A 22693-nucleotide genomic window follows, 5' to 3' on the forward strand; every position below is an offset into this window, starting at 1 on the left:
CAAGGGTTCACAAACCACACTGAGAACCACTGCCTTAGATTAAGGTAAGGACTGAGGGTTTGAAACTGGTGTGGTTTCTCCCAGATCCCCTACACACTCATTTAATAAAGAATCCAGTATCTACTATATGCAGGCCTAAATAAATAAGCCGTGTTGTGAGATCAGAAGAACAAAGGACTTCCTGATAAGGTGATTTAGTGGACTATTGCTTTAAACCAACCACACTCTCCCCCCTTGCTCTAAATAATGACAAAATATGTATTTTTTTTAATCGTGAAAGACACAGCCATGCTCAAACATAACAAATACATCTACGGAGCAAGACACAGAGCAAGCATACAGCAATGAGTTGATGACTCTATGAACCTACTGAACTCTAGCATTAGAAACTAGCAAAGACACTCAGGAAATCAAATCATGTGCAACGTAACAGAATCAAAAGCAAGGCTCATAGGTAGAAACCAAACAAAAAATTTCTGAGAGATGAAAAAGAGCTCTATCAACAGCTATCTAGATAACTGATTATATCAAACTGTTACCTGTAGTTGTGGAAGAAAAAGGAAAGGGTTACACAGTTGGTCCCCAACTTACAAAGGTTCAACTTACAATTTTTCAACTTTACAACAGTGCAAAAGCGATATGCATTCAGTCAAACCCTACTTCGAATTCTGAATTTTGATCTTTTCCCAGCTAGCAATATGCAGTATAATACCCTCTCATAATACTGGCAGTGGCAGTTGCAGCCCATTTTAACTTACAATGGGTTCACTGGGATGTAACCCCCATCGTAAATCAAAGAAAATCTGTACATACAAAACCTGGGTGACACATAGCTCTGATATTGCAATAGTACCTCAGAATAGAATCCTGAACGTAGACTGAAGGTATGGTGGATATGGTTTGTGAAGGCAACAAAAATAAGCTAGGACTGCCTGGGGCAGGGAGAGGGGTACACATGAAGGGCACCAAAAAAACCAAAAAGAAAATTTCCCACTCAAGATGCAAATTGTAGGCTAAAATTCCCAAGTGGATTTAAAAACTAGACTAAGAAAGATGACCAAGAAATGCATCGATTCCAAAAGATGACTTCGCCACCCAATAAAATGAAATCTTGAAGTAAGTTTAAAATAAATGTTTACAGGACTTACCTGGTGGCCCAGTGGTTAAGTATCCGCCTGCCAATGCAGGGGACACGGGTTCGTGCCCTGGTCCGGGAAGATCCCACATGCCGCGGAGCAACTAAGCCCATGCGCCACAATTACTGAGCTTGCCCTGTAGAGCCCACGAGTCACAACTACTGAGCCTGCGTGCTGCAACTACTGAAGCCCACATGCCTAGAGCCCATGCTCTGCAACAAGAGAAGCCCGCACACTGCAACAAAGAGTAGCCCCTGCTCACCGCAACTAGAGAAAGCCCGTGCACAGCAATGAAGACCCAAAGCAGCCAAAAATTAATTAATTTAAAAATAGAGATTATTTTTTAAAATAAATAAATAAATGTTTACAATCCTTAATGAGATAAAAAATCAACAGACATGAAAACATACATATAAAGAAATACAATGTGAAAATAATGAATTATAAAACTTCATAAATTATTAAGTACAAAAAAAGATGGTATTGCCCATTATCTGAGCACCAAATCTCTGAACTCTGAATAGATGTGGTTAGCATGGGATACTTAAACCCATATCCGAAACAAAACTCAGTAGATGGGATTGATTCCTAGACTGGACACCACACCCACACCCACCCCCACACACACCCACCCCCACACCCACACACACCGAACTGGAAAATAAAACTGATGAAGCCAACCAGAATGCAGCACAGTGAAGTAAAAAGGGGATATACCATCACCTTTACAAGGTTGCTGAAAGAATCTAAAAAACCACACACCGAAAAAAAAAACAAAAACCTCAGTCGTGGGCAAATAGTAGACTTGAAAAATGGCTCCCTCAAGAATCTTATGATTTACAGACAGAAACAAAGTTATTTTAAAAAGAGAATTTTTTAAATAACTATGTCTACAACCCAAATAAAATCAGGAAACAATGTGTGTTTTCCAACTCCAATATTAGCTGAATAAACTTAAGAAAATCTAAACCTTGGGACCTAAAAGGAGATTAAAGAGATGTCTTTTGAGAAGCACTGAATTCTCAAAGATGCTAAGATCTACAAATACAGTTTTGGTAGTGGTCTTAAGCTGTTCTTACATAAACATTTCAAATATTTTCCTTAAACTTCTGATATTGTACATTTCTCTGTCAAAAGAATTTGTAGAAACAGTATCTTTTACTATAAAGGACACTTGGGTCACAAGTGCTTAAGGACAATTTCTTCTTTGAAAAATCACGTTAAAACTGATGATTAATTCCTCTGCAATTTTTTAAAATATAAAGACACTGGCAATTTAACTAGCCTAAATTTAAAATTGCATTCACTATTCATCATTCTTAATAAAATGGCTTCCTTTTCAACTGCCAAAAGGAAAATGGAAAGGGATGGAACTCGGGCTTCTTATACTTCAAATGGAATTGGGAGTTATTTAAGTAATGAAACATCTACAATTTACATGATACCTTCACACCACAAAACAGGCTCATCAAAAGCTGAAGTAAAAACTCTCATACACACAAAAAAATTAAATTTCAACTTACTTCCCAGGGCCTAGGAATCAAAGGCCTTATACTACTAAATCATGTCTGGAAATGAAAAGACAGTAGACTACAGCTGTGCATGGCCAATTTATCTTCTGAAGTCAAAGCATGTCTCCTGTTACCTTGCAGCAAGTCACTGTGATCTGCATATCAATATATCGAAGGGTTGCAGAATCTGAAACCTATTCCAACCATAAAAGGTGTTATTTTAATTAACAAACTTGCCAACACATTAGGAAGTTTGTAGCTCTATGCTAGAATTCTTTTTAAATTATTATCATGATCTCATTTTAAAGAAAACTTTAAAAGGTTAAGAACCAAGACTAAAAATTATTCAATTCCAATTCTGTTTATGGTCACCCTCCAGTAAAATAAAATAACTAGCTCTATAAAAATCTTTTTAAACAGAAGAATAATATGCTAGCAGTTGATATAGAAAAAAATTAATTTCTGTGATTCAGTTTTCTACATTAGAGCCAAATTTTAGAGTAAGGGAATGAAAGAAACGACAAATCACACATTATGTAACAAGAGTCCTACCTGGAATACATTAGGTACATTTTTACTTGTAATGATTGTTCAACTATACAAGATAAAATTCTATGGAAGTGAATTAAATAACCTATACTTCTGATCTTTAGATGATTGTGGACTCACATCATATAAGCTTAATATATGAAGCTCATTAAAGAATGATACATGATGGAAAATATACTTAAATCTTAGGAACATATGTGGAACATGTGTGCACATGCAAAGCTTTCAAAGTCACTTTAAAATGTGAAAATGAGTAAGCCTGTTATCCTTGATAAATGTCAGCTGTCATGCACTCATGTCCAATACATACTATTTTTCACAAAGCAGAGTACCAGAAAAGGCAATTTTGAATCCACCAGCTGCACGTAATGGTTACGCATAGAAAATTCTATTCAAGGTCAGAAGTTTAGAGGTTTTCAATACCAACTTCAAAATAATGCAGGCTTTATATGTTAAATATTACACAGATTCCAAAACATATTCTTTTTAAAACAGTTTTTGAAAAGAAAGAGTCATAAGAAAGTAATTACTCTAAGAGTTTGGCACATGAGAGATAGGGCCATTTACAACAGCGATATAAAGAGGATTATTTGTATTTTTGGATCGTTGAGCTGATATTTAGGCCAATTATATTTCTTAACTAAGTTACAAAATTAAGTACTACAAGAGCTACATTATTACCAATCTGATGATTTTTTATGTCTGTATTTTCCAAGTCTAATAAAACTGTCCTTTTAACGAACCATGACTATGAACAATTACTACAACCTTATGTCCATCCATTTTTACCAAGAGCGGGGGGAAAAACAGTGATTAGATTAGTACATCAGTTTAGATAGTTTGTTGTTCGTGCCAAAGACGGATGTTACAACTTGAACAGTTTTCTCTACATATTCTGAAAGCTTCATCCTTAAAAGCAAACCAGCTTAACCATCAATTTTTTACTTTAATAACAGAACAAAACTATCAATAGGAATTTTCTTTTAAAAGCATCTCTGTATAGCATGTGACCTGTGCTAAAAAAAATATTATCTTCTAAAAGTATGCTGTTTCAGGGCTTCCCTGGTGGCGCAGTGGTTGAGAGTCCGCTTGCCGATGCAGGGGACGTGGGTTCGTGCCCAGGTCCGGGAAGATCCCACATGCTGCGGAGCGGCTGGGCCCGTGAGCCACGGCCACTGAGTCTGCGCGTCTGGAGCCTGTGCTCCGTCCGCAACGGGAGAGGCCACAACAGCGAGAGGCCCGTGTACAGCAAAATAAATAAATAAATAAATAAATAAATAAATAAATAAAAGTATGCTGTTTCACCAACATTCAAACTATTTAAGCTTTCAAAATTATAAATGCACTGATATTCTCCTATATATCATCATAAAACTAGTGACCTCCACATTTTAAATATATCACTAGTAATCAATCTTCTTTACATAGAAGGAATCTCTTAAAAGTTTAAAACCTAAAAAGAAAATAAAAAAGGAGTGAGGGACTAAGTGTGGTCAGATTATCTCAAGTAAAATAACTTTGGCTTTTCCACTTAAAACCAAAGCACTTCATTAGCCCAAGACAGCAGATCCACCAAAATTATGGCTTTCTTAGTAATTTTTAATTGCTCTTATAAACTTGAGAGCAAAAATTGATTTCTGGGTGTACTGCTGTAAAATACCCATAAGTAACTCACAAATATTTAATGTACAAATAGAAAAGTGTGGATGGGTCTGGGTATAATTTTGAATTCTTTTTTTAAAGAATTAAGTCTTTTTGATATAATCTTTCTTGACAAATGAAGAAGATATGGTGCTGGAATTAATGTTAACCCTATAATTACAGGTTGACTACTTACTCTAACAAAGACTGGATAAGGCTTTCAAAAAATTGAGGTGAGTTTAATTAACATGTTATTGTTGAAACTCAGAAAACTTTGAGGTAGACAGCACACCTTCTGAGGTCAGTGTCATGAGAAAAGTAATCGTATTTTCCCGTAAAATTCCTTTATGGCATCATAGAACTCTTAGTATTCCTCAATACATCAGCTACATTCTTTAACAGCTTCATTAAGATATAATTCACATATCATACACTTAAGGTATACAATTCAATGGCTTTTAGTACATCCAGAGTCATACAATTGTCACCACAATCAATTTTCGAACATTTTAATTACTGTGAAAAGAAACCCAATACCCCTTAGCTGTCACTCCCCTAAGCCTCCCATTCCCCCAACCTTACAAAACCTCTTTCGCATCCCCACCCTAGACAACCACTAATCTACTGTACTTTCTGTCTCTATGGATTTACCTATTCTGGACAGTTCATGCAAGTGGAATCATACAACATCTAGTCCTTTGTGACTGGCTTAGCCGAAAAGCTCATCCATGTTGTAGCATTTATCAGTACTTTATTTCTTTTTATTTCTGAATAATACTTCATTATATAGATATACTTTATTCATCCATTCATCACTTGATGGACATTTAGGTTGTTTCCAACCTATGAATATACATACTGTTATTATGAACAGTTGGTACAAGTTTTTATGTGGCCACCTATATTCTTAAATGAGAAACCATGAGCACTAATGAAAACAACTTTTGATGATATATATAAAGAAGCCTCCAAAGATTGCTAGTCAACAGGAAAAAGGCCAGGTTCTTTAAATTTTTTTTAAGTGGAAGCAGTTGTACAATTTTTAACTATGATTAATATGCTAAGGGCTCAAATGGTAAAAGTGAACAACATACAAGAACAGATGGGTAATGTAAGCGGAGAGATGGAAACTCTAAAAAAGCAAATGTGAGTATTAGAAACGAAAATCACTAACATAAATGAAGAATCCTTTTGATGGACAGAGCTGTGGTGGGGGTGGTGGAGGTGGATCAGTGAGCTTCAACACACACACACACGCACACACATACACGCACACACATACACACACGCACATACACATACAAACAGCATACACATACACACACATACACACATGCACACACATACACACATACTACACACACTCTCTCTCTCTCTCTCTCTCTCTTCCAAAACTGAAATACAAACAGGAAAAAGAAAAAGAACGGAATATCCAGGAACAGTAGAATAATTACAAAATAATATACACACAAGGGGGATTACCATTTATATGAAAATCACGAAAAGGCAAACTATAGTGACTAAAAGCAGCCCAATGGCCACCAGCTACCAGTAGAGAGGACAGATTGTAGAGGGGCACAAAGGAACTTTAGGGAATGGCAGAAGTGTTTTCTATCATAATTGTGATAATGGTTACATTTGTCAAAACTCATCAAATTGTAAATTTAAGGTTGGTGAATTTTATTGTATGTAAATTATACTTTTATAAAGTTGTTTAAAAATTAAGTACTTAAAAAGTTAGGTTAAGGAAAATCACAGTGCATACTGCAAATCCTGTGATAAACAATAAATGACTAGTATGAGATAAATTAGCTTATAAAACATAGGGCTATTTCAGCAAGAAAACTTACTTTCTTCTAAAGAAGTTCCACATGAAAAGTAAATTTATTACATCAGCAGTTAAAAACCAAGTTTATGTTTAAAAACTTTACAGCAGGGCTTTCCTGGTGGTGCAGTGGTTGAGAGTCCGCCTGCCGATGCAGGGGACACGGGTTCATGCCCCGGTCCGGGAAGATCCCACATGCCGCGGAGCGGCTGGGCCCATGAGCCACGGTCGCTGAGCCTGCATGTCCGGAGCCTGTGCTCCGCAACGGGAGAGGCCACAACAGTGAGAGGCCTGTGTACCGCAAAAAAAAAAACAAACAAAAAAAAACTTTACAGCAATAACAATTCTCTATGCAACAAGAGACCTACTACACAAAAATTTCATTGGAATATCATTCATACATCAAAAGCCAGAGGAAACTAATGTTCAATCCCAAATTTAAAAATTCTAATAAAGCCATACAAAAGAATACAATATGGTAGTAGCAAAAAATAGATAAATCATACACAACATGGTAGACTCTTACAAGCTACCAAAAGTAAAAAGCAAGTACCTTACATTCGTTATATTTTTGTAAAGCTACAAAACAAGAAAAACTAAACATTGTTCAGGAACACACACATGTGGTTTCTCAAAAGTTTTTAAAAAGCAACCACAATTAAAGAGAACTGTAGGGCTTCCCTGGTGGCGCAGTGGTTGAGAGTCCACCTGCCGATGCAGGGGACACGGGTTCGTGCCCCAGTCCGGGAAGATCCCACATGCCGCGGAGCAGCTGGGCCCGTGAGCCATGGCCACTGAGCCTGCACGTCCGAAGCCTGTGCTCCACAACGGGAGAGGCCACAGCAGTGAGAGGCCCACGTACCGCAAAAAAAAAAAAAAAAAAAAAAAAAAAAAAAAAGATAACTGTGACTTCTGGGATAGAAGCAGGATGAGTTCATGAAGAAATACACAAGGAGTAGATACACCTAACAACCTTCCAGTTCTTAAGTTCAAGTAGCAAGTTCAGGGTGTTTTTCAAAGTATACTTGAGGGACTTCCCTGGTGGTCCAGTGGTTAAGAATGTGCCTTCCAATTCAGGGGATGGGGGTTCAATCCCTGGTCAGGGAGCTAAGATCCCACAGGCCGTGGGGCAACTAAGCCTGCGTGCTCTGGAGCCTGCACGCTGCAACTAGAAAAGAGAAAACCCACACACCACAACTAGAGAGAAGCTTGCGTGCCACAACGAAAGATCCCACGTGCCGTAACTAAGACCCAACGCAGCCATAAAAATAAATAAAATAAAATAAAAATAAATAGAAAAACATTTTAAGTGGCACCCAATCCGATGTCCTCAAATTTCAGGGAAAAACATAAATACAAAAGTAAAAACTGAGTCTCTCTATTTTTCATGTCAATAATATTAACTGCATAGGTTTAATAAACATCTGTCAACCTATTTATCACAATAACTGGACAATCAAGTCCATATCATAAATGTCATAATTGAGATTAATTCTCATTTAATCAGGCATGACAAGCCCATCATTAGCAAGCAAAGAATTCAACACTTTATAAGTCAATACCTATGGGCCTGGTACCTATTCTTGGCTTATAGGGACTAGCCTCAAAAGTAGTCCAGAGACTTAGTAAATCTGAGGAACCAGGAGAGGAGATGACCTCACTCATATTTATAGGACTGCAAGTGAAATCTAGTAGAGTTTGTTTGGACTGGTTTCCTAGTCTCAAGATACAAGAACAAATAAAAGAGACTTTAGAAATGCAATCCTATATTCCTCAGGAAAACTTCCAGAGAGAAATTAATCCTCTGGTCTCAGAAGTTGTTCAATAAAATACGCTCAGGGACTTCCCTGGCGGTCCAGTGGTTAAGACTCCACGCTTCCACTGCAGGGGGCACGGGTTCGATCCCTGGTCAGGGAACTACTGATAAGATTCCCGCATGCTGCGGCCAAAAAAATAAATAAAACAAAATACGCTCAAAGAAGCTTATATGGTTAATAAAGACATCTTTCTGTACCTTTTTGCAAAGGATGAAAAGAGGCTTTTTTTTTTTTTAATGAACTCAAGAATCAACTGTGGGACTTCTATTTTAGACCAAGAGAGAATAATAGGATTCATCCCACCATGAACTGAACAAATTATAAGAACAAACTATATTCAGATACCAGAGAACAAGCAGTGAAAAACTGTGGTCCCTGAGATCAGGAAAACAACTGGGAGTTGGGAGGAGATGGACCAATATGACAACATGAGCCCTACCACCAGCCAGGCTTCCTACCAGGAAGCAACAATTTTTCCAGATCACAGCACAAGGACAAGAAACCCAAACAGAGCCCAGCAATCTTGCTGAATGGACAAGATAATAATCAGAATTCAGGATGGCCAAGCTGGATATATTCTGCACGGCAGTTTCTCAGAGTGACTGACAAAATTGTAGGGACTAACAAACTGACCCTGAAATTTGTATCAAAAGATTCAGATTACCCAGAGCAATCATGGCAAAGAAGAAAAAGTTGAAAGACTCACATTACCTACTTTCAAACCTTACTATAAAAGCTGCAGGAATCAGGACAATATATGTGGGCATAAGGACTGTTATACAAATCAATGGCCAGAATAAAGACCAGAAATAGATCCTGATTTTATATACATGTATATGTGTGTGTGTATATATATATGTATGTATATGTATTTATGTAACACACACACACACACACACACACACACAGAGTTAGATGATTAAGTTACCAAAAGCAATGCAATGGGAAAAGGAGAGTCTTTTCAATAAATAACCATGGAACGGAATGTCAATATTTTAAAAAACTGATCCTCAATCCTTTCTTCACACCATATGCAAAAATTAAATCAAAATGGATCACAGACCTAAATATGAAGCTAAAACTATAGAAGTTCTACAAGAAAACAAAGCAGAAAAATCTTCATAACCTTACAATAGGCAAAGATCTCTTAGCACATTAAAAAAGGATTAATCATAAGAGAAAAAAATTGATAAATCAAGAAAATGAAAAGGGAAGACAAAGGCCAGAAGAAAATACTCTCAAAATATATCTGAAAAGGATTTGTATCCAGAACGTTTTTTTTTTTTAACTCATACAATAAGAAAACCACCCTATTTAAAAAATGGGCAGGGGCTTCCCTGGTGGCGCAGTGGTTGAGAGTCCGCCTGCTGATGCAGGGGACACAGGTTCGTGCCCCGGTCCGGGAAGATCCCACATGCCACGGAGCGGCTAGGCCCGTGAGCCATGGCTGCTGAGCCTGCACGTCTGGAGCCTGTGCTCCGCAACGGGAGAGGCCACAACAGTGAGAGGCCACAACAGTGAGAGGCCCGCATACTGCAGAAAAAATAAATATAAAAAATAAATAAATAATGGGCAAAATTTGAACAGACACTTCATAAAAGAAGAGATATATGTGGAACTTGAACTCTCATATATTGCAGGTGGAATATAAAATGGTAAGCCACTTTAGAAAACAGTTTCAATTTCTTATAAAGATAAGCACGCACTTAACAGAAGACCCTGCAATTATACTCCTAGGTATTTACTCAAGAAGGAAAAACAAACCCAAACAAAGACTTGTACTTTAATGTTCCTGGAAGCTTTATTCATAGCAGCCAAAAATAGGAAACACAATGGAATACTACTCAGCAATAAAAAGAAACTTCTGACACAAAAATGTGGATCCATCTAAAAAAACACGCTGAGGGAAAGAACTTTTACAGTGTGACTGTGGGGAAACAGGCTCTCTCACATATTGATGGTGGGAATCCATATGGTATAATCCTTATAGAGTGTAATCTGACAATATCTAACAAAAACTACATATGCATTTACCCTTCTACCTAACAATCTCACTTCCAAGAATTTATCCTGAAGGTACACCCCCAACAATATGAAAATATATATTCATGAGGTTATTCGCTGTAGCATTACTTTAATAGCAAAATACTGGAAACAACCTAGATAATATCCATACATAGGAAACTGACTGAATAACCTACATGCACATAATGGAAACTATACATCTGTGTAAAAAATAAATGAGACTGGGGCTGGGAAAAGAGGCAGTGAGGAATTGGTGTTTAATGGGCACAGTTCTCAGTGTAGGGAGATGAAAATATTCTGGAGATGGATGGTGGGGACAGCTGCAAACTGTGAAGGGACTTAATGCCCCTGAGCTGCACACTTAAAAGTGGTCAGAATGGTGAGTTTTATGTTATGTAAAGTTTACCATGATTTTTAAAAATGAATGGGAAAGATCCCTTTGGCATGATATGGCATTATTTCCAGGAGGTATCAGTAAGTGAAAAGAGCAAAGTGCAAAAGACTATACATAGTATGCTACCTTTTGTGAAAACAAAAAAAAAATTGAACATATTATACATATATCTGCTTGTCATTACAAAAAGAAACACATGGAAATACTTCAGAAAACACTGAAGATAGTTTCCTCCAAGAATGGGGAAAATGGGGTAGAAAGGATACAGAAGGGAATGTGTATCTTCTGTAAAATTTTGACTTTGGAAAATGTGTTCATATTCTACATAATCAAAACATAACCAATCAGAATGGGAAGGAGCATTTTAAAACAAACTGAAACTCAAGCATACAAATAAATGAATCTCATTTCATTTCAAACAAATACCATAACTACATTATGCAGAAAGTAAGGGCGGGAAATAAAACTGGGGAAGGAAGGGAAGGTAGGAGGAGGGAGGACTAATTCAAGTAATTTAAGAATACAGGATTTTACATCTGAAACTAACATAACATTGTAAATCAACTCTACTCTAATAAAAAGTAAAAAAAAGAAATACAAATATGCAAATCTTACAAAAGTGGAGGGGGGGCACTTCCCTGGTGGCACAGTGGTTAAGACTCTACACTCCCAATGCAGGAGGCCTGGGTTCAACCCCTGGTTAGGGAACTAGATCCCACATGCATGCCGCAACTAAGAGTTCTCATGCCACAACTAAGGAGCCTGCCTGCCGCAACTAAGGAGCCCGCCTGCCACAACTAAGACCTGGCAAAAACAAATAAATAAATTAAATATAAATATAAATCAATCAATCAATAATTTTAAAAGAATACAGAATTTACTCTCAGTCTTGGGCAAGACGGTTATGGGGAAGTGGAGAACTATATACAAATTCTTCACTCACTTTAAGTAAGTTTGTTTACTGTAGTGAAATGGTCAAGCAATTCTGAAATTATTTTAGATGTATTATAGGATAGAGCAAAAGAGTAAATGTACTGACAATGTTGGGAACCAGAGTTCTCATGGCATAAAAACGAACATAAAGGGACTTCCCTGGTGGTGCAGTGGTTAAGAATCCGCCTCCCAAGCAGGGGACATGGGTTCAATCCCTGGTCCGGGAAGATCCCACATGCCGCAAAGCAACTAAGCCCATGCCCTACAACTACTGAGCCTGCGCTCTAGAGCCCGCTAGCCAAAACTACTGAGCCTGTGCCCTAGAGCCCAAAAGCCACAACTACTGAGCCCGTGTGCTGCAACTACTGAAGCCCGTGCACCCTAGAGTCCATGCTCTGCAACAAGAGAAGCCACCACAATGAGAAGCCTGCACACCACAACGAAGAGTAGCCCCCGCTCGCCGCAACTACAGAAAGCCCGCACGCAGCAACAAAGACCCAATGCAGCCAAAAATAAATAAAAATTTTTTTTAACAAAAGGACATAAAAATATGAAATGAGAGGTGCAAAGAAAGAACCCTGTAGATGTGGAGTGAAACTGGACATACTGACATAAACTCATGATTTCTAAACTACATATATTCATGTTGCTGTGAACGTGTATATACGAACAAGTATGTTTATGTGTGTACGTGTATAGACATTCATATATTTTCTAGCTGTGTCACTGTAAGGGTCAAGAAGAGAAGACAACCCAGAAGCAACAAGGAACACCTACCCTCCACCACCCAGGGATCTTGGTCTCTAATACTATTCTCCACAAGGACACAGGAGCGTGATTAAAAGAGCTCCACTGGGAATGGAATGAGAAAATGACCATTTTGGAACCATTACGGTAAAAAATTAGATCAGACAAGAATCATCAATGAATGCTAAATCTAGGGCAAATTGTGACGAGAACTGTGGTACCAGCACTGTCTCCCCCACAGACTGCTAACTGCTTGCAAAAGAAGGAAAAAAAACTATACAGTGGAGAAATCTGGCAACACCTTGGCCAAGTGATCAAAATTAACATCCCAGTGAGGGACAGAAGACACCATGTGCCTCCAGAAGTTGTGCATCTTTCTCGGGGGATCACATCACCTATGCAGTATTCCAGCCAAGAACGCATAACCACATTCTAATTGCAAGAAAACTTCAGACAAACAGAAAATGAAGAACATTCTAATAAGGGAGGGGAAGGGTTGTGTTCTTCAAAAATGTCAATGTCATAAAAGACAAATAAAGGCTATGGAAATATACCAGGAAAAGGGAGGCTAAAGAAAAATAATAACTACATGCAGTATCTAACCCGAGACTGGTTTCTGTTACAAGAAGCAAGGGAAATGCTGTGAGTGACCTTATTAGGTCAACTGACAAAATTGGAATATTTTGTCTGGATACAATAGATTTGTATCGACATCCATTTATGAAGCTCATAACTATACAATGGTTATATGAGAGAATGACCCTATAAAGCAGAAGTATTAGGGGAAAGAAGCACACTACATATAACATACCCTCAAATAGCTCAGAAAAGAGAGAAAGAGAGAGAAGGAAAGAGTAAAAGCACACATGAATGCAAATAATAAAACCAGACAGTGGATTTGGCTAAAGAATATCTAGATGTTTTTCATACTCTTATTTTTGTAACTTTTGTAAGTTGGAAAGTATTTTCAAATAAAGTTTTTTTTTAAGATAAATACTATGGAGATAGTTCTCTACTATGTTCAAAATATAATGGGTATATACCATAATTAATTGAAGGATTTTATAGGGAAATAGCAAGAGCTGAGGATGGAGGCTTAGATAAATTCCCAAAGGACTGTTTCAAATACAAGAGAAGGGAGTTTGTACTTCATTTTTTTCTGTAAGCCAGGGACCAGCAGCACAAAGCTTAGAACAGAAAAGAGGCTTGGTTAAAGGGGTATATTTAAGAAAATTTTCTAGCAAACTTTCAAGTAGGTAGAAACACTACAGATAAGAAGCAGTTAAGGGACATTTGGACAAACACAAGCATGAAATTAAGGGGTCTTGGCCTAGGAAGCTAAGATTGGTAACAGAAAGTTGAACAAATACAGGGACATGAAAACAGAAAACCAGATAAGACCTGTTTACTAAATATATCAAAGGGGGGTAGGATTCAAAGATGACTCACATTTCAAGCCTAGCTAACCAAGAGAATAATAATGTTACCAGGGCTTCCCTGGTGGCGCAGTGGTTGAGAGTCCGCCTGCCGATGCAGGGGACACAGGTTCGTGCCCCAGGCCGGGAAGAGCCCACATGCCGCGGAGTGGCTGGGCCCGTGAGCCATGGACGCTGAGCCTGCGCGTCCGGAGCCTGTGCTCCGCAACGGGAGAGGCCACAACAGTGAGAGGCCCGCGTACCGCAAAAAAAAAAAAACAATAATGTTACCAGCAAAAAGAAATTTAACTAGCTAAGAAAAGCATAACCACTTTCTTAGCTATCAGACAACTTTTCTATTCTCATCTTTCCTATTCTGATGCAATAATAAAAGTCAGGAGAGGAGGTTAGATGAAATGTTGCACACCAGCACAAGCAATCCGGTGAAACTGGTCTTCACAAGGTGAAATAGTCAAAATGGGTGGGGCTGATTCAGATTCTGACTATGTGCCATCAAAATATTCACACATAAGGAAACAGTGGGCAGGTGATAGTGTCTCATATTAAACCGTAACATACAGTTCCGACCCTTCCCCCAAAATTTATGTTTGTATATAGAATACACATATATATTCACTTATTCCAAGTCCCTTCATTCAACTAATAGTATTATTAAAGAGGAAAGCATGACACATAAAATAAGCTTAAGATTAAACCATAAATCAAGAAGAGGGCAGTACCTTCAGAGGGTAAAGTCAGAAAATTACAAAAGATCCAAAGTAAAACTGAATTACCTGGCTAACCAGTCAGATGATGTTCAAGTAGGAGTTTATTTTTATTGGTCTCTGACTCCACTGTTCAGCAAGTATTTTGATCCTGAGGACAAAAAAAAAAAGAAAAGAAAAGGGTGTTGATTTTTATTGCCCTTTCTTTATATAAGTACTATTATTAATCACACACAAAATAACTTTTCCCACCTTTCCCTTCCCTGGACATAAGAAACAAACAATAACAACAAAACACTATCAAGTATAAGGCCTCTTCCTGGGAATTTGAGCTTGATGCCTTATTTTGCCATATTCTGCTAAAAAAAATTTTTTTTAATAAAAATCATGCAGGGCATACAAAATACAGTCTGTCACAGTTTGTAAACATGGGTAACACAAAGTGGAGATAAAGGAGATCACCTTCAAGTCCTGAAAAGTGATGAAACCAGCTGGGTAATTTGAACTTGGGACGTTCCCACCAGTCCAAAAGCAATGTTCAACAAATTAACAATTTAAAATAATATAGGACTTCCCTGGTGGCGCAGTGGTTAAGAATCTGCCTGCCAATGCAGGGGACATGGATTCGAGCCCTGGTCTGGGAATATCCCACATGCCGCGAAGCAACTAAGCCCGTGCACCACAACTACTGAAGTCCATGCACCTAGAGCCCGTGCTCCGCAACAAAAGAAGCCACCACAATGAGGCCCATGCACCACAACGAAGAGTAGCCCCTGCTCACCGCAACTAGAGAAAGCTCGCACACAGCAATGAAGACCCAATACAGCCATTAATTAATTAATCGATTAACTGATTAATCGATTAATTCATTAAATATAAATATCCTGTCAGAAGCTAATTAAATACTGAAGTTCAAAAAAGATAAATACCCACCAGATGGATGGATAAAGCAAGCAAGGAGAAGGGTAAAACAAAAAAAAGCCCTGGGTATTTTCTTCCCCTCTAGGAAAGGGTGCATCATTTGAGTCACCAACAAAAAATAATTTTAAATGGGAGACAGGTAAGTGAGGGGCAGTTCTTCAAAATAAACTGCAATAAAAACATGAACATAAAGAACAGCAGACTTTGCACTTGAGGAGATGTGGAGCAGGCTCTAGTGCAACAAAAAAGTGAGCCAATAAAAACATTCAACATCACCTTATGATCTTCCAAAACTATCAATAAAGTAACAATCTAACTATTGCTAATTCTAGAGATATCTATAAAGACAAGAACCATAACTATGCCCTTAAATTAATAGCATTCATGCTGGAATTGGCAGGTCTGTTGAGAAAGGATGGAAGAAAAAAATGATATATTCACAAGTTCCGAGTAACAAATACATCACAGCCATGGCCAATCCGCATGTAGCATATAGAAGACAACCAACCACAATCTAGCTGCATGATGTGAAGGGTCTGCTGCACTTTTGAAACTCAAAGGTGCGAAAATGGGGGTTGAGGATGGAAGGATATCACATTATAATGTGGATCACAAAGGGAAGAGAGGAAAATCCAGGTAATATATCAGTGCCATACAATTAAAGTTATAAAAGGAACTGATAAATCTAGTACCAGGTCTTGATAAGCACAGTAGTCTCTAGCTTATAACTGATATACATGCCAGAAGTAAGGTGGTTCTCTTGGACTACATCTTCCAACCCACAATAGTATAGCTAGTTGTTAGCATAATGGCTAAAGGGCAGAAGCTTCAGAGCCCACCAGATCTAGACTCAACCAACTCCCAGCTCTTTCACTTACTGATTAGGTACTCCTGGGTCAAGTAAAGACATCTTTGAGCCTTAGATTTCTCATCTTAAAATGGCTATCACACCTCCTAAGGCTCTTGTGAACATTAAGTGAAAATGCTTAAATTACTTATTAGTACCTAGTATATAAATGCTCAATAAATAAAAACAATTATTAGCCAAACAAGACTATCTGACACATAATATGACAAGAATTACCAAGCACAGTGAAATTAAAAAATAGGAGAAAACACAATCATCAGTTTTAGTTTTTAAATGAATTCCATGTTTTATAACGTGAATTTTTTTAATTTTTATTTTATTTATTTATTTTGGCTGCATCGGGTCTTAGTTGTGGCCCGCGGGATCTTCATTGTGGAACACAGGATCTTTAGTTGTGGCACGTAGACTTCTTAGTTGCGGCACGCATGCAGGATCTAGTTCCCCGACCGGGGATCAAACCCAGGGCCCCTGCATTGGGAGCATGGAGTCTTACCCACTGGACCACCAGGGAAGTCCCTATAACTTGAATTTTTATATCCAATTTAATTAGAGGACAGTGAAGGGGGAAAAGGTAGGCAGAAGTCCTGTAAAGAAAATCCAAGGTTTTCTGGCCCTAATTTTAAATCAAGTTTCATTTCAGAAATGTTTTTTTTGTTTTTGCTTCTTTTGGGGGGGGGCTAACGGGGGTCAGTGGGGTGGCATTAGTACCTAAGAACAAGAGGGGTGGGAAGGAAAAGGAAGTAGAGTCAGAATGTACCTAGTACCCTAATGACTGACCCGGGAAACAAGTCTGCTGCCTAACGTGAAAGGTTGGCGAGAGAGCCTACATTAATACTCAAACACTGTCATACTGCTGGTGAGAACTATCCAAAGGAGTGCTGACCCAGCCAATCTGTACCCCATAACCCCCAGGACCCAAAGGAACACAGTCTACAAAATTCTCCTCTCCCTGGAAGTATGTAGTTGGATTAGAGAGGTCCCCAAATAGTTAAAAGATCAATGACTGGCCTGCCTACCAGGAACCTGCAAGGAGCAGATGGTCTAAAAAGTACTATAGGGCTTCCCTGGTGGCGCAGTGGTTGAGAGTCGGCCTGCCGATGCAGGGGACACGGGTTCGTGCCCCGGTCCAGGAAGATCCCACATGCCGTGGAGCAGCTAGGCCCGTGAGCCATGGCCACTGAGCCTGCGCGTCCGGAGCCTGTGCTCCGCAACGGGAGAGGCCACAGCAGTGAGAGGCCCGCAAAAAAAAAAAAAAAAAAAGTACTATATACCAGGATCCCATAAAGTATGGAACTGTTGGGGAACTGCAGTTAACTTGCCTAGAACCAAGATTCTGAAAAGGCAACAATCAAAGCATATTTCCTGGGACTTTACTTATTACCTTCATCAAAAATAAGTTTATCCTGGGAATTCCCTGGTGGTCCAGTGGTCAGGGCTCTGCGCTTTCACTGCCGAGGGCTCAGGTTCAGTCCCTGGTTGAGCAAGCCGCGCGGCACAGCCGAAAAACAACTTTATCCTTACTCCTTTTCGTAGTTTGGACTTTAGTCAATCACACACACAAAGTCAAATCAGACCGACATAAAAACTGAATGACACAACCCCAAAATATTAAATATCGCAGTGGAGGAGGGGGCAGGGTATGACATTAATTTTTCTATTATAAATAACAGAAAGATGACTGATGAGATCCACATTATCAAAACCTGCACCACTAGAAAGCTATGGGGGCTTGGGGGAGATCAAACTGAGCTTTGTTAATAGCTAGTCTGAGAAGGTGTGCCTCCGAGGCCAGAACAAAGAATCAAACTGGGGGAGGGGAGATGACAGAGAGGAAAATCCAAACTACATGATGCTGATGCTTGGAAACACCAACTGGACAAAAACAGGCCACTGAATATTATTGAACATGTTTTTCTTTTGCTGTTGACCATGGAAGGGCAAGGATTCTACTACTAATCATATTAAACTCATTGTTCTTTCCATGATGCTGCAGGCAGGACTCCCAGGTACTCCCTCTTCAGTTCCCTAAAATCATAGATAGAGATGGGGAATCACCATCTTTGGGAAAAGCCAGCTGTTGCCCACTCATCTTCAAAGCACTACAGAGTAAGTCTGTGCACCAACTAAATGTCTGATTACTTAAAGATTACATAATATTGGCATAAACTAAACTTAAAATTTTTTTGCAGTTGAGATTATTTACCAAGCAATAAATATATCCTTTGTCAAAACTGTAACACCAGATTTTACTTGATCAACTGCAACCAATTTATAGCTATAATGAAAGGGGAAAAAAGGATGTAAGTTTAATACCATATGAAAATTTAAGGGCTTCCCTAGTGGCGCAGTGGTTAAGAATCCGCCTGCCAATGCAGGGGACACAGGTTCGAGCCCTGGTCTGGGAAGATCCCACATGCCGCAGAGCAACTAAGCCCGTGGGCCACAACTACGGAGCCTGTGCTCTAGAGCCCACAAGACACAACTACTGAGCCTGCGAGCCACAACTACTGAAGCCTGCATGCCTAGAGCCCGTGCTCCGCAACGAGAAGCCACCACAATGAGAAAGAAGCCCATGCACCGCAATGAAGAGTAGCCCCTTGCTCGCCACAGCTAGAGAAAGCCCGCGCGCAGCAACAAAGACCCAACACAGCCAAAAATAAATAAATAAAACAAATAAATTTATTTTAAAAAAATAAATAAATAAAACAAAGCAACAAAGACCCAACATAGCCAAAAATAAATAAAACAAATTTATTTTAAAATAAATTTATTTTTTTAAAAATACATAAAACAAGTTTATTTTAAAAAATAATTTGTCTTTATAACAAGACAAATTATTTTATATAATTTAAAATTATATAAAAAGATGCTACTGTTTTGGAAGCTGTATAAACTTAACTCAATAAAAAGAATTTTCTCTTTAAGATTTATTATTTAACCCATAATTATGTGTTCAAGTAAATAAGGAAAAATGTATTTGGTACCCAGGAGAACATTGGTAATACACTGATGACAAACTGTCAAAAATACCATAATCTTTTTGACAAGGGGAGGAGGAATTATTTCAAATTACAGCATACACAGGCCTAATAAAGTAAGGACAGGGTTAAAAAAAAAATGACATGTATTATCACCTATCCTGTGATGTACACTAGAAAGGAGCAAGCTGATTTGTCGTAATGTATTCTACACAGTCATTTAATAAGTTATAATAAATGTTTAGTTCTATGTGGAGCCAACCTGAAAATTTAAATGAGGCAGTTAAAAAAGAAGACTTGATTTCAGAAAACCTAGTTTTTGGAAGTTCAGATTCATAAAGTGATCTTGTGGGAGGCATCTAATTCACTTAAATGTTTGTTTGGCACCTATCAGATGTCAGGCGCTGCAAAGGCACTCAAAAGTATAAGCAAAATATGGTTCCTGCTGCTAATTAGGAAAGGAGAAGCAGCTACAAATAACCACTATAGTTTCCGAAATGATAACTGTGTTCATTCAGTAAGCATCTGCTGAGCATCAACCTGCTACGCTGCACCGGAGACCAGGGATACAAGGAAGAACCAGAAGATGAAGACAGAGTCTGATGATGACATTAAAGGAGAGAAGAGAGAAGGGCGGCCCTGCCTTTTTCATAGGATTGCTGTGGTAACTATAAAGCACTATTTACAGGTGAATGAAAGACAAATCCAAAACCATTCACCTCAGCCAAGAAAAAATAAAGGGGGGAGAAAGAATTATTAACGAAATTTGAATGTACAGATAACTTCTGCAATTATTTTCCATAGTTAGAACCGAAATGCCATTTTAGTTTCTTTATAATGAAAGACAAAAGCAAAGAAGAAAAAAACTTTTGTAAAATGTTAGTTATTTGTGTTAAAATCGGGAGAGACAGAGGAAACATTAATGGGGTGTATAAAGGTTGCTGAATATGAAAGCTATTTTTAACTCAACACATTCAGGAAATCATGCCATACACTTTGCTTGCACTACGATACTATCCACTGATGAACAATGGCAGTAAATATAACCATTCTGCATTTTTAAAATTACCTTGAGATTAAGGAGAAAACTAAAAAACTCTGGTTGGCAGACCAGTTTATTAACAAGCCCCATATCTCTGGCTGAGCTGTAGTTAGTAATGACATGGTTGCTAAAACAGGCATGAAGCCAGCCGCTTGCTGGTGCTTGTTCCACCTCCCTCTCCCCCATCTCCTGGAAAAACTGCATGCAGTGCTGCACGATCACACAAAATAAATACAGGAAAAGGGGTGGGAGGGGTTGGGTGGAGAGGTGAGCTGAAGCTCTGGGCTCCACCAGTGGAAGGCGTTCCACAAGAATTGCTACAGGGTCAAAAGTTTACAGTGGTTTCAATTTCACCTTTTAGCAGCCAATCAGGAAACAGAGACTGTACGCTGACCCTCAGGCTGCAAATGAACATTAACTCATTGGCCACCAGGACTGCCTGTATTCCTTTTCTTGCAAGGCTTTCCTTTTTCCTTTTTTTTTTTTGGGGGGGGGGGGGATGGTAGCAGAGGAGGAGGCAAAGAACATTTTAAGTTCAAGGTGATGATTTTATTGAAGACCATGTATTTTAAACAGGTATTTGAGGGGAGAAATGATCGAGTAATTTTCCTTGAAATTATCCTGTAGTATCTAACAAACCCATCATTAATGCTGGTATCGAGACAAAGGGTGAACTTCGGCAAGTTAAAGAGATAAGATTTATCTCCACGAGGCTGCATTTCTAAGAACAATTTACAATATGATGAAAGATAATGCTGGTTATGTTTCCAGTAAATGCTTTAAAAATAACTCAGATATTGAAGACATTTAATCAAAGTATTTATCTAACCCCAATTTTTTATTTGCATAGATTCTCCACCTCCTCTCCTAATCATTAATATAAACGTGCAACATGCCTGTACTTTTCATACTGTACATCTACCAAAATGCAGGTACAGCTCCTAAGGTATAAGCTTTCTTTTCCTGTATTTCTCTCCTCAAACAGTTCGGTAAACAGAAGTGACTCCTATGTACAATAAACTCAAGAGTGAACCCCTTGGCAACAGACTCAACTACTCTCCAATTCTTTTTTCTTAATGTAAATTTCTCCCAAATGCAGAAAACATCAGTAAACTAATCCATTACTCTTTCCAACATTTTATATTTAACATTGAGCAAGGTTAAAATGAAGATCTGTACTATACACACCTTAACTATCCTACATTTAAAAACTAGATTTCTGTGATGCGTTACATGATAAAAGTGAAAGAGCTGTATTAACTGCTCTATCACAATGACCAGTTAAATACTAATAAGCAATTGTGTGAATTTGTAGTTAGAATATTTCTCATTAACTCCATAGGTGGTCGAATTTTAGCAGTCTTGTTGACTTAATTTTAAGTTATATTTATAAGGCCCTGTAGGTGCTACCACTACCTAAGAAAATGATTCCATGTAGGGCATTAGTTTTCTTACACAAACCAACAGAGTAAGACACCACAGTCATTTCTGAACACCCAAAGATAACCAATATACAAAAGTATCTTACCTAATACATAACTATTAAGGGCCCCAAAATAAATTCATAGGTATAAATTTTCCACAGCAATTTAATGTAGTTAAGATAGTAAATAAACTTGATCCTAATGTAGAGGTTTTTTTTTTTTAATTCAGCATTAAAACAATTTTCTAGTAACAACTCCCAACCCTTCATGATCTAAGTTTATGCATATTTGTCTATAAAGAGTCTTTACTTTTAAAATCTAGGTTTTTTTTAAACATGATTTGCAGAAGCTTTTTTAATGTATTAAATTGGAGGAGTCTTCTGTACATCTTCTTTTTACAAGATGGCCTCATTCTGAAAGAAAATGGATGCGATAAAATTTTACATCAAGTCAGCATGTTAGCAAGAAGCTTTTTGTGTGTTCTGAATTTGATTAATACAAGCCAAGGTCACTTCCTGAAAGATGCCTACCATTGCAGCTGCAGGCAAACTAGGCTCCAGTGTAAAGCTGGGGGAAGGGAATGGGTGATGGCATTTATTAACACTGAGATGGGCTTCCATCTCCACCAGCAGCAATTTAAGGAGGGGGAACAAGAAGATCCCAGAATTCCTGGCATATAAAGATTAAAATATTTGCACTCCTTAATATTTAAAAACAGAAATTTAATCAATATATAATACTC

At 38.2% G+C, this 22693-nt stretch overlaps 1 protein-coding gene across 5 annotated transcripts in view; it reads right to left on the minus strand.

Moving 5' to 3' along the window:
• Positions 1–22693, minus strand: part of NCOA3 (nuclear receptor coactivator 3) — a 126436-nt gene that overhangs the window by 46894 nt on the left and 56849 nt on the right. For 4 of the 5 annotated variants that reach the window (XM_081256913.1, XM_081256912.1, XM_081256909.1 and 1 more), the window contains exon 2: positions 14788–14869. The exons of the other annotated variant lie outside the window; for it this stretch is intronic. The gene's annotated coding sequence lies outside the window, so the exon portion shown is untranslated. The remainder of the gene's footprint in view (positions 1–14787; positions 14870–22693) is intronic. 5 annotated transcript variants of the gene reach the window in all.

This window comes from Mesoplodon bidens, assembly GCF_964165515.1.
Source record: "Mesoplodon bidens genome assembly, chromosome: 15".
NCBI lineage: Eukaryota > Metazoa > Chordata > Mammalia > Artiodactyla > Ziphiidae > Mesoplodon > Mesoplodon bidens.